This window comes from Melanaphis sacchari, unplaced genomic scaffold, assembly GCF_002803265.2.
Source record: "Melanaphis sacchari strain LSU unplaced genomic scaffold, SCAv2.0 Contig1399_pilon_pilon, whole genome shotgun sequence".
Lineage (NCBI taxonomy): Eukaryota > Metazoa > Arthropoda > Insecta > Hemiptera > Aphididae > Melanaphis > Melanaphis sacchari.
The window spans coordinates 1-10,536 of record NW_020270586.1 but is presented as its reverse complement, the minus strand read 5'-3'; the positions used below and the strand labels follow the sequence as shown (position 1 = coordinate 10,536).

General features: G+C 29.6%; 1 pseudogene; it reads right to left on the bottom strand.

Annotated features, from left to right (window-relative positions):
- Positions 1-327: 327 nt before the first annotated feature.
- LOC112591541 lies at positions 328-2,534 on the bottom strand (annotated as a pseudogene).
- Between the last annotated feature and the right edge of the window lie 8,002 nt (positions 2,535-10,536).

Sequence of the window (10,536 nt, the reverse complement as noted above, 5' to 3'; positions counted from 1 at the left end):
TTTTGATTGTACATTTTTAGATTTTGCGACAATGAATATATTGTTACGTTTTATTAATTAAATCACATAACATGTTATGGACGTACAACACTAATTGTTGCACAAACAGCAAGATTCGGAAGGGGCTCGTTCAGCCCCAAAACTGTCCACACAGCGAATTCTTTCGAACCGTGGACTGTAACACTCTGCCTGTTCACAATAATAAGATGCTTACTTACTAACTCGTACCCACTGAATATAACTTTATACATCGGTACATAACACCTTCCAGACTACATGAAACCTGGTCATTCAATGATTACCACGTTTCATCTAATCTGTGGTTTTCTAATGGTCTGCCAGACTTATAAATAGTGCAGATGAATGCGTGGGTTGCACACGTTCTGCTACTTGCTGAGGTTCTGCTAATTCAGGTCTATAAGCTTGGGGTAAATTAAATTTACGTCTAATGAACATGCTTATACTTATAACTACCGTTATCATAATATAAATTATGATCTGGGTGAAAAAAAAATTTATATTTTATATTTTAGACAATTCCTTTAATTTTTTGGTTTTCTGAACTAACTAATAGAGTCGGATCATACTAGGATTTTGTGTACATATCACTGTTACTGCCTGTAAGTTTCAATAATACAGCCATGCATTTTGCAGATGAGGTTTATGCTATACAGTAGTATTTAGAATTAGATATTTAAAACTACACGTTTTTGCCGTTTGATCAGTGGAATTGTACAACAATACCTCACAATTTTCCTGGTGAGTGGTCTTACTAATAGCTTCCGGATTTACACATAATTTAAATGAGAACAAGATTTCACATTTTTCATACGAGTTCTGTTAGTCTAAAACGATATCCGTTGGTGTCGCTTATTGCCAAGTATTAAGCCTGTGGTTTAATGAAACTACGTTATCTTTATCTACAGGTATCAGAAGTAGAATATTATGAAATAAATCAAATCGAAGGCTTGACAGTAAGGTTATACACAAATACGAGTTTCCGCTGAATATACACTACGCTTAACTTAGATGTTCTGAATAGTTCAGAGATGAATGACAGTCAGTCGTAGGGAGCTCCACAGTGCATGGTAAATTCGGGTGTATTTCTTTAAGTGCGTGATTAATTCCGATGAAGAAAATACATTTGTATGTATTAATCCATTTAATGCTGAATTCTCAATAGACTGGAGGATTTAAGTATCCCAAGTATAGCCAAAATTCGTCAAAACACATTTGCATTTAAAATATTTTTATTTTAATCGTTTGAACTTATAGTATATAATATGTTATTAAAAACTATTATTTTATTAAATACTCGTTATTCATTATAAATTGTATATATTATATTATAAAATATATGTTTTTTTGTCAGGTTATAGACAATTTAGTATAGGCAATGATATGGAAAAAGCCTCTCACCAATACTTGACATTGGTAAGAGCACCCAATAGATTTTTGAATTCCTGGTGCCTATGGACACCACACTTAACGGCTACAACTCGTTTGCGCACATTTACCTTTTTTACAACTCGTTTGCGCAAAAATACACAACTCGATTGCGCACATATATTTTGGCTACCTGTGACAAAAATCACTATTGTCAGAACTCGTTTGCGCACACATTTTCCTTCTCACTTTAACAGGCTTAGGACTCTCTGCTTCAAACTTTCAAACAGGCGTGATTAAAAATGTATGTGTGTATGTATGATATGTGTTACATATATCGTTATAACATCATTAGTCGATATAAAAATATAAATAAATAATAATGAATAATATAAAGTATAAATACAAAAATATTCTACAACTAATATGAAGTATCGTCGTAATTATTATTATTTTAAATTAGATTTGTATGATGGAATTTATTTCCAATATTTTTTATATAAGTTAAGCGGTCGATAGTTTTATTTTTATATTTATTCCACATATCTTGTAAGTATTCTTCTTTATGTACAGTTTCTTTTCTTTTATAATTCATTACATTGTTTTGTATTGAGTTAATTTTTAAATCTGTTTCACTTTGAATTTGAATGAGTATATCAACGACTTGATGTATGTGTGGATGTGTTTTATAAAATTGACTATTATAATGTTTATGGAAACTTTGTGCACTATTCGTTGTCTTGAGATTATCATTTGGTTCACAAGCCCATGAGACTGGTGGAAAATTGCTATTAGAGTCAATATAATTTTCTAAAATGTAATCTGAGAATATAAAACTAACCGAAGTACCAGGTGCTACCGCCATAAGATCTGTAAAGCCATCTGAAACTTCATTTGGTGGTAAATAACTTATACCATAAAAGTACTTCATCCATCTTCCAATTTCCGAATCTTTCAAGTACTTAGATAATAATATTTTATTTTGTTGTATTTGCCTTAACCAATTTTGTCTTAAATGAAAGGTACAGCCAAAAATTTTACATTGGGAAAAAATTAAAATTTGCCTTTTCAAAATCAGCATGAAAATTGATTAAATTAATTTCTATTCCCGTAATTTCTAAGCATATATTGTTTAGTGATTGCCACATTTGTAGGTAAGTATTTGTATGCTTATTACGTAAAAAACAATAAACTACGGGTACGTAAAAATTATTTTGAAAAACGTGGATCGTATAAACTTGGACAAAATGATTAGGGACAAATGAAAAAGTGCCATCCCCAAACACGTGTTTAGAATATTTAAGTAATTCCAAATTTTTTTTGCAAGTAAATATAAATATGTTTTTATTATCACTGAGATAACAAAATTTATTACCTTGGTATTGAATGTCATTTTGCATGTTGATCAGTTGATTTCTTGCGTCTTCAAAAGATTTTGGTAAATTTGGATATTGTTTTTTTCTAGTTTCATACATTGACCTTCGTAGCAATTTAACATCACTGTGTTCTAAATTTGTCGTAAAATTCTCTGTATTTCGTAACTCACAGTGTAATTTTCAATATTAAAACATCGTTTTCCTTGCCGAGTTTCAAAAATATTAGAAATTTCTACGTCCATATTAAATATTTTACGTCGTATAACACACTAGCCACAACTGTACTGAAACTGAACCATACCTATTAAAACTATCCTAAAAGTAGTTTATAAAATCCAAAATGACATAAACTACAAAATCAGAATGATATAATCTACCCTTGTAAGATAATATTGCTATAAAATATTTGATAATTTGTACTGCAGTACATGCGTGTGAATGTGTTGTAGTTGTGCGCAAACGAGTGATCTATTTACAGGTAAATGATTGATTTTGTCGTAAGCAAACGAGTTGTCGATTTTCAGGTAAAAAATTTTGAATGTGCACAAACGAGTTGCAGCGCACTTAACGTTTCCATTAACATTGGGTTTCTTCGGAACGATTAAGAGCGGAGGGCTCTAAAGTGACTCGCTGAGCGCAATTATTTCTTCCTTTTCAAGGGTTTCCATCTGTTCTCCGATTTCCTGACGATGTCGCCGTGGTAACGATAAGGAATCACGTGTATTGGTGTGGCGAACTCGGGCGTCTTGATCTCGTGGGAAACTTCTGTCGTTACTGCGAGTTTGTCGCCTTCTAAAAAGAATACGTCAGAATATTCATTACAGATCGTTTCCAATGAATCTTTTTTCTCAGAGTTTAAGTGATCCATGCGCAATGCTTTCACCAATTGATTTATTATTGCAGCGTCCAAACGATTTTCTTCCTGAAATTCGTAGTATATTGCATGTATTGACGCTTCCCGAAACTCTTCATGAATAAGTTCCTTTAGATCCGACACCTTAATGTTAATTCTATTCTCTGTTGGACTGATAAATGATCCCAAGACGTTTCGAATTTTTACTTTCGTAACGGCATTACAACACATGACTGAACTTATGACTTCTTGGTTTATTATTAGAATATCGTCCACTACTCGATGATCTGATTTAACTTCTACAAGAGTTTCTGCACAAGGTTCTATAAATATTTCTAACTCTTCCGGAATAATAATTTTATTAGTCTGGTATTTCATAATAATTTCGATTTCAACCATGAACGGATTGCCCAGAATTCTGTCTTTAGGAATTGGAGACTCATAATGAACTAGTTGAAATTTTTATCTAATGGTGTTCTAAGCTCAAGAAAGTTACATATAGAAAGCCACACATTTGTTTTTTTTTTTTTTTTATAAAAAATTAGACGTTTTAATTATTAATAATATAAACAATAGTACTTACTTTCTGTACTAATTGGTTATGAAATTTAATTATGTACGTGTCAGTTGACGTATCAAGAGCATTATCCCAAAGTTGTTTTATTGCTGAAAATAAAATAAAACACTGGTATATATAATTGATAAATACATATTAAAAAAAGTGAAATTAATTTTCCCATAGATATTTAATTTACAAAAACACATTCGATGGGTGGTGATAGATATTGAACGTGAAATTTGCAGTTTCATAGTGGTGGTCTTTATCAATAGAATTCTATGTTTTTTTCTGTTTCAATAGTTATTTAAGTTTATTAATAATATATACAAGAAAAAAAAATTATTCATTTTTATTATTTTATTTTTAAGTTTTCACTCATGTAAATTCAAATTTAGATAACTGAATGAAAATTACTTAAAAATCTCATTTTAAAAATAAAATAAATTAAAACAATAACTATTAGGTTTGGTAACAAAAAACAGTTTATTTAAACATAGAACTAGTGTTATTATTAATCTTGATATTTAAGTTATACACGTATATCATTTATTCATTTCTTCAAGATAAAACAGGCTTTAGCCCTAGTTACATTAATGATGTAAAGTTGACAAAAAAATAACAATAAGATACTTATTATAAGTGCGGAACATAAAAACAAGTGAAATAAAATACGATAATAAATTTACAATATTTCTATGGTAGAAATAATGGTAGAGTCTAATCATGAGTTTTCAGTTTACATTCAAGACGTGGTTCATATAACATAGGAATTTACGCTGAACCGTCGGAGTTGTAAACTGGCGTCAGCTGATCTCAATCAGGTTAGGTTAAGTCAGGGTTTAAGATAGATGATGAGTTTAAATTTACCAGATAATCTTTAACGAAACCCATTTTTTCTAAAGCATTGCAAGTAATTATATCGATGTGGGCGCGAGAACAATGAAAGGGAGTAAAAGTAAAGTCAAGATCACAAATGCTAGAATCAAAATGAATGAATCAAATTAGAGCTGTCCAATGTTTAAGAGGGAGTAATAAGAAAACGAAATTTAGTTCTATTGAATGGGATTTATGAATATTTAATGTAGGACCGAGAGTTTCAGCTTAGGCAGAAAAATTCAAATGATCACCCTGGAGTTTGAGACAGTCACCACCAGTACAATTCTTAAGGAAAATCTTCATGTCACTAGTCTAGATCACCACCTTGAGGACACCAAAGGTAGATAGAAATATATCAGATTTTGAGTTAATCACATAAACCCATTGTCATATATTTGATAAAAATTAATTCAACCAAGAAAGGATAGGATCGCCAAATTCAAAAGCACCGAATAGAGAAATAAGAATCTTATGATTTACTGAATCAATCACCTTAGTTAAGTCGGTAAAGATGAATTAAACTTGTGATCACTCAGTAAAAAATCAACTATGAATTTACAAAAGAAGAGGTTACAAGATACCGTAAATCTTCCTGGACGAAAACCGAGTTGTTCGTTGGCTAAATTCAGTTTAACCGAAGACTGAATTGAGTCTAAGACTAGGGACTCAAAAAGATTAGAAATATGTCTTAGAATTTTAACTGGTCTATAATTGATGACTAAAGAGGATCTACCTGGATTTTAAATGAAAGTAACAGGATCGATTTTCCACATTTTAGGGAAAGTACTTTCATTAAGAGATCAACAAGGATATAAAATAATGTGGTTTGTCGTGTAGAGGAAATCGCCAGAAAACACATTTTTTAGACAATTTAGCTTGAGGAGGACATCGTCAGGGGTGAAGTAACAGTCTTTTGAAAAATCGAAAAATGGTATTTTTATGGGTTGAAGGTTAAAAATAATTGATTTTGAAAAGTAAACAGAACAAAAATGTTTAACAAACGAATTTACAAGAGTTAACAAGAGCTATTGACTGCATCCAAAGAAACTATGTATAGAACAGCTTACTAACAAATTGGACTTAAACATTTACGAATAAAATGCATTATGCTAAATTTAGTTAAAATTATGAACTGTTAAATTATTTTATTGGTTTGCTTTCAAATTCAGTATTTGAAGCTTTTTATAATTTAGTAAAACCATTAAATATTGATTATAATTTAATGTAATCCGTTGAAAGCATTAACAATGAAGTTCAAATAATCAGAACCTAAATAAAGTTGAGTAATAATTTCCAGATTTTGATCTGGCAGTCAGATTTAACTACATTAGTGCTACTATCACAAATATTGTTATAACGTGGATTAATAGTTTACATCAAGTATTATTAAAAAATGCATTAGTAAAATACCACCTAGAGAAATTAAATTAATTGTGTATTCCCAATGTATTTAAACCATTTTTATTTATTGCATCGAGATTTATACTGCTGTCTCTTGCTAATCCATGAATATACAAAAAGACACATATAGCAATTCTAAATACTAGAATATATGGTAATCATTGATTAGAATTGCTTCAAACAGTGAAGTCACGTTTGTTAGCAAATTATTCACTGGGTTAGTTTAGGTTAGGATTTCTGATAAAGTGATAACATTAAAAATTGGACTTTTGAATGAACAAGTGCCAGGTGATTTAATTCTGACACGAACACACAGAATTGAGATTAGAGAATTCTTAGAGTGATGCGGGAACCCGTTTCGGCTGAGGCAGCATAATGTTAGTAGAAACTAGTTCGGGATATCTCCTAATAATGGAAAGGAAAAGATTTCGAAGCAAGCTTGATGAACCTGGTAGGATTGATTTCGAGGTTGAGATGCGACAATCAGAGAATGACATCCTCCTTTTGCTGCTCTGTCCAATAGGTGAAGTCGTGGTCTGACCATCCAGGATCTTTCCGGACTTGGGAAGATAAGTGAAACAACTTCCTAAATATCTAAAGTTTCGTGTAACCCAGGCACTTACAGGACACGGGTATTTTAGGCAGTACCTGAACCGGATTAAGCGCACCCCAACGTGGCGTGCCTGTACTGTAAACATCCCTTGGATACCACGAAACACAAAGATGATAGTTAAAACGTTCGTCAGCAACATTAACGTTATCTTTAGGGAGTTTAAGATTGTATTTGTGTCACGTGGTCCAACGGATGTCCCCAATCGCGAAAATGACCTAGGAAAATTTATAGCTACCGTCCAACGTGCATCTAGGTATTTTTATGATATGGTCCAGATCATATAAGGATATAAATTGCAAAGTCCAGAGGACAGCTAGTGATTCTTAAACTTAATGAATAAGATAAACTAATATTTTAAGAATCAACTTTCTTTGTAAATAATACCGTTTTTTCTCTAACAAATAAGTAAAATTAACGAAAAAGTTCTTTATGTAATAGATTTTTTATAAAGTATGCAATCATAAAAATACTTACTAACAATATTGTCTAAAATTAAAGATTTTCCTGTAAGCACAAAAAAAATGTATTTTATCATCTTTAAATATATTTTATTTTTTTTATAGTTTTAGTATGTTGTTGTTTAGTAGTAATATTTTTCAACGTAATTACAAAGTTATGGGATCACCAATACATTAACTTAGGTCTCTCCAACATATAATTTATACCTAGTTTTTGAGATAAAAGTCTTTGTCAAGGGTTAAACGTAAATAATAATTAAATGTTTTATTTATTAGAAATATTTATTATACAAAACAATAACTTCTAGCTAATCTCAGAAACTCATAACCTAATAATTCAACCCGAATTGTGTATATATATATACTTTGAAAACCGGGGAGTGTTTAAACTTTCAATATTTAATTATCCTTGGTTAAAAGATAAGAAAATAATAGCATTTTTTAATCCAGATTAAATTTTTTCAATACACTTTTTTGATCTCTATAAGTATTTCAAAATTGACAATAATCTTTTATCCTCATTGTTTTTAAGTACTAAAACATCATTATGTTTAATACATTTATGAAAGAAATCTTTGAAAACATGGATCTTTATAGTATTTTACAAATATATGGGTGATGAATGATGATAGGTTAATTGACCTTTTTATAATTGATATTAAAATCATTCTACGTCTCCAAAAGAGATTTAAACAGGGTTGTTGATAAATTTTCACGTTTGAATAACGCTGTTATACTTGAATAGTTTAATCTAATGATTATATTTTACGTTATGAAAAAAGTTATTTAAGCATAGTCATTTATGGAAAAAGGTTAATAAGAATAAAATATGTTTGTAATATAAAATGTACTATGATATTAAATCATAGAACGTATACAGAGAACGGGCCGTATAACTCGACTAACTGACGTATACATTTTACATGTATGTAAAGACTTATATTACCACTACATTTGAACAAAATATGTGTGTTAAGCATTTAATGCGAAGTAATGAGTGACTATACTTAACTATATGGTGTGAAATCTTACATACATAATATATAGGGTTTCTTGTTTATTTCAACAGTTAATTTGTTGTTGTATTATTTAACGAATTATATTATTAATTAAGGTCGTTTGTATATTTTATATTATTTGGCTGTAAATACTGCTAAATGTTTATGAATTTGTTTTTAAAGGTACATATTACATATTTATTATTTTTTTACATATAAATAAAATTTATTATCCTGTTTGACATTCTAATAATTATTTAACAAAATTAATTATATTTAATACTTCATAATCTGGTGTGTGACGTTCAAATACTGGAAAATTTCCCCATCATCATTTACTATGGCACTAAGAGATAATAGTGCAAGATAGCTTGAAGGGCATAGATTCAAATATCGATCCAATAAGCAGTAAAGAGATATACAATGTGACTCAAGGCAAGTCAAATTAAGAAATAAATGTCTACTAAATCACATCTATAATGTCAAAGTAATAAAGAACCATCAATGGATCTAAATCTTTTTTAGAGGTACCGCCCCAAAATACCATGCAGTATTGCATTATATACAGTAGATTCTTAATATTATGTCGAACGTCGCTATCTCGAATTTTTCGTTATCTCGAACTACTTTGAATTCCCCTTGAAACTACTATTACACTTAATAGTGTTTTGCTCTCGATAATTCGATATAAAATTAATCGTTTTTCGTTATCTCGAGTTCACAAATAATATTTTTGTTACGGTTAACATAGGAATTGTGCAGTACATTGCATACATTATGCAGGCAGTGCAGTATAGCGATTGTGATTTAGCGCGTTGGTAGTCTACAGGTATGGATGATAAGGCTTTTTCTGCATTAAATAATTTGGAAGACTTCGTGGCAGAAAGAAGTAATATGAAGCAAACCTTAATGACAGATTTTTTTAAAGAAAAATAATTTATTCAGTCATTTCAGTATTTTAATTATTCAAATTTTAGTCTATTTTAGTCATTCGTATTATTTATTATTCATATACATTATACAACATACATTTATACATACATATTAGTTTTTTTTATTTTTTAATAAAACTCGATATCTCGAAGTTTTCGATATCTCGAACTTTTTTCTGTTCCCCTTGAGATTCGACATAACGAGAATCTACTGTATTTTGATTTATGAAATTTAATCATTCAAAATTGCAATATAACTATCAAACTATGTATATGAAGGAACCATTTAAGGTTACAATCGAATGTCAATCCTAAATATTTTATTCTATTGACAATACTGAATTTTAGATAGTTACAGTTTGATCCATTTGAATATTCATGCAATGTAATTTCTTCAAGGGGTGGTAAAAAGTTATTCATTGAAAAAAGCATGAACATTTAATTTGTTGAAGTTTTAATACAGTTTTTTAATATTAAACCACTTAATTACTTTCTTAAATTTTAATTTCATTATTTTTTTTAAACTTTCCCAATTAAAACCAGATAATTAAAAGCATGTATCATCCACATATACAACTATTTTTTCGTCAACATTCATAGTACATAGCTTATTTATGAATTATTTATGAACATAATAAACAAAATTGCACCTAGAAAACTTCCCTGAGTTTTACCACATACATCTTAATTTTCATATATTAAAACCTCTTTCGTATTTGTAATTTGTTTCCTTATATTAAGATAGATTATAAACCAGATTCAACAAACACCATTATACCATAACTACTAAACAAAATAAAATCTTTGCAATTTCCACAACACCATTTCACTTTGTTTGAAGAACTCATTTTTCTGACATTGGCTTATCTAATACCTGTGCTTGAAAAGATAAATACATTTTACACTTTTTGCATTTAATTTCTTCACTATCGTAAATTTCGTTGTTAGAAACAGAGCAAATCAATATAATTACTTGAATTTTAATTATTTAAAATTTACTACTACGAAATTTAGATACGAAAACATCATAAACGATCAACGTCCATTTTGCTACGAATACCAACTGTTAACTAAAATAAATTAA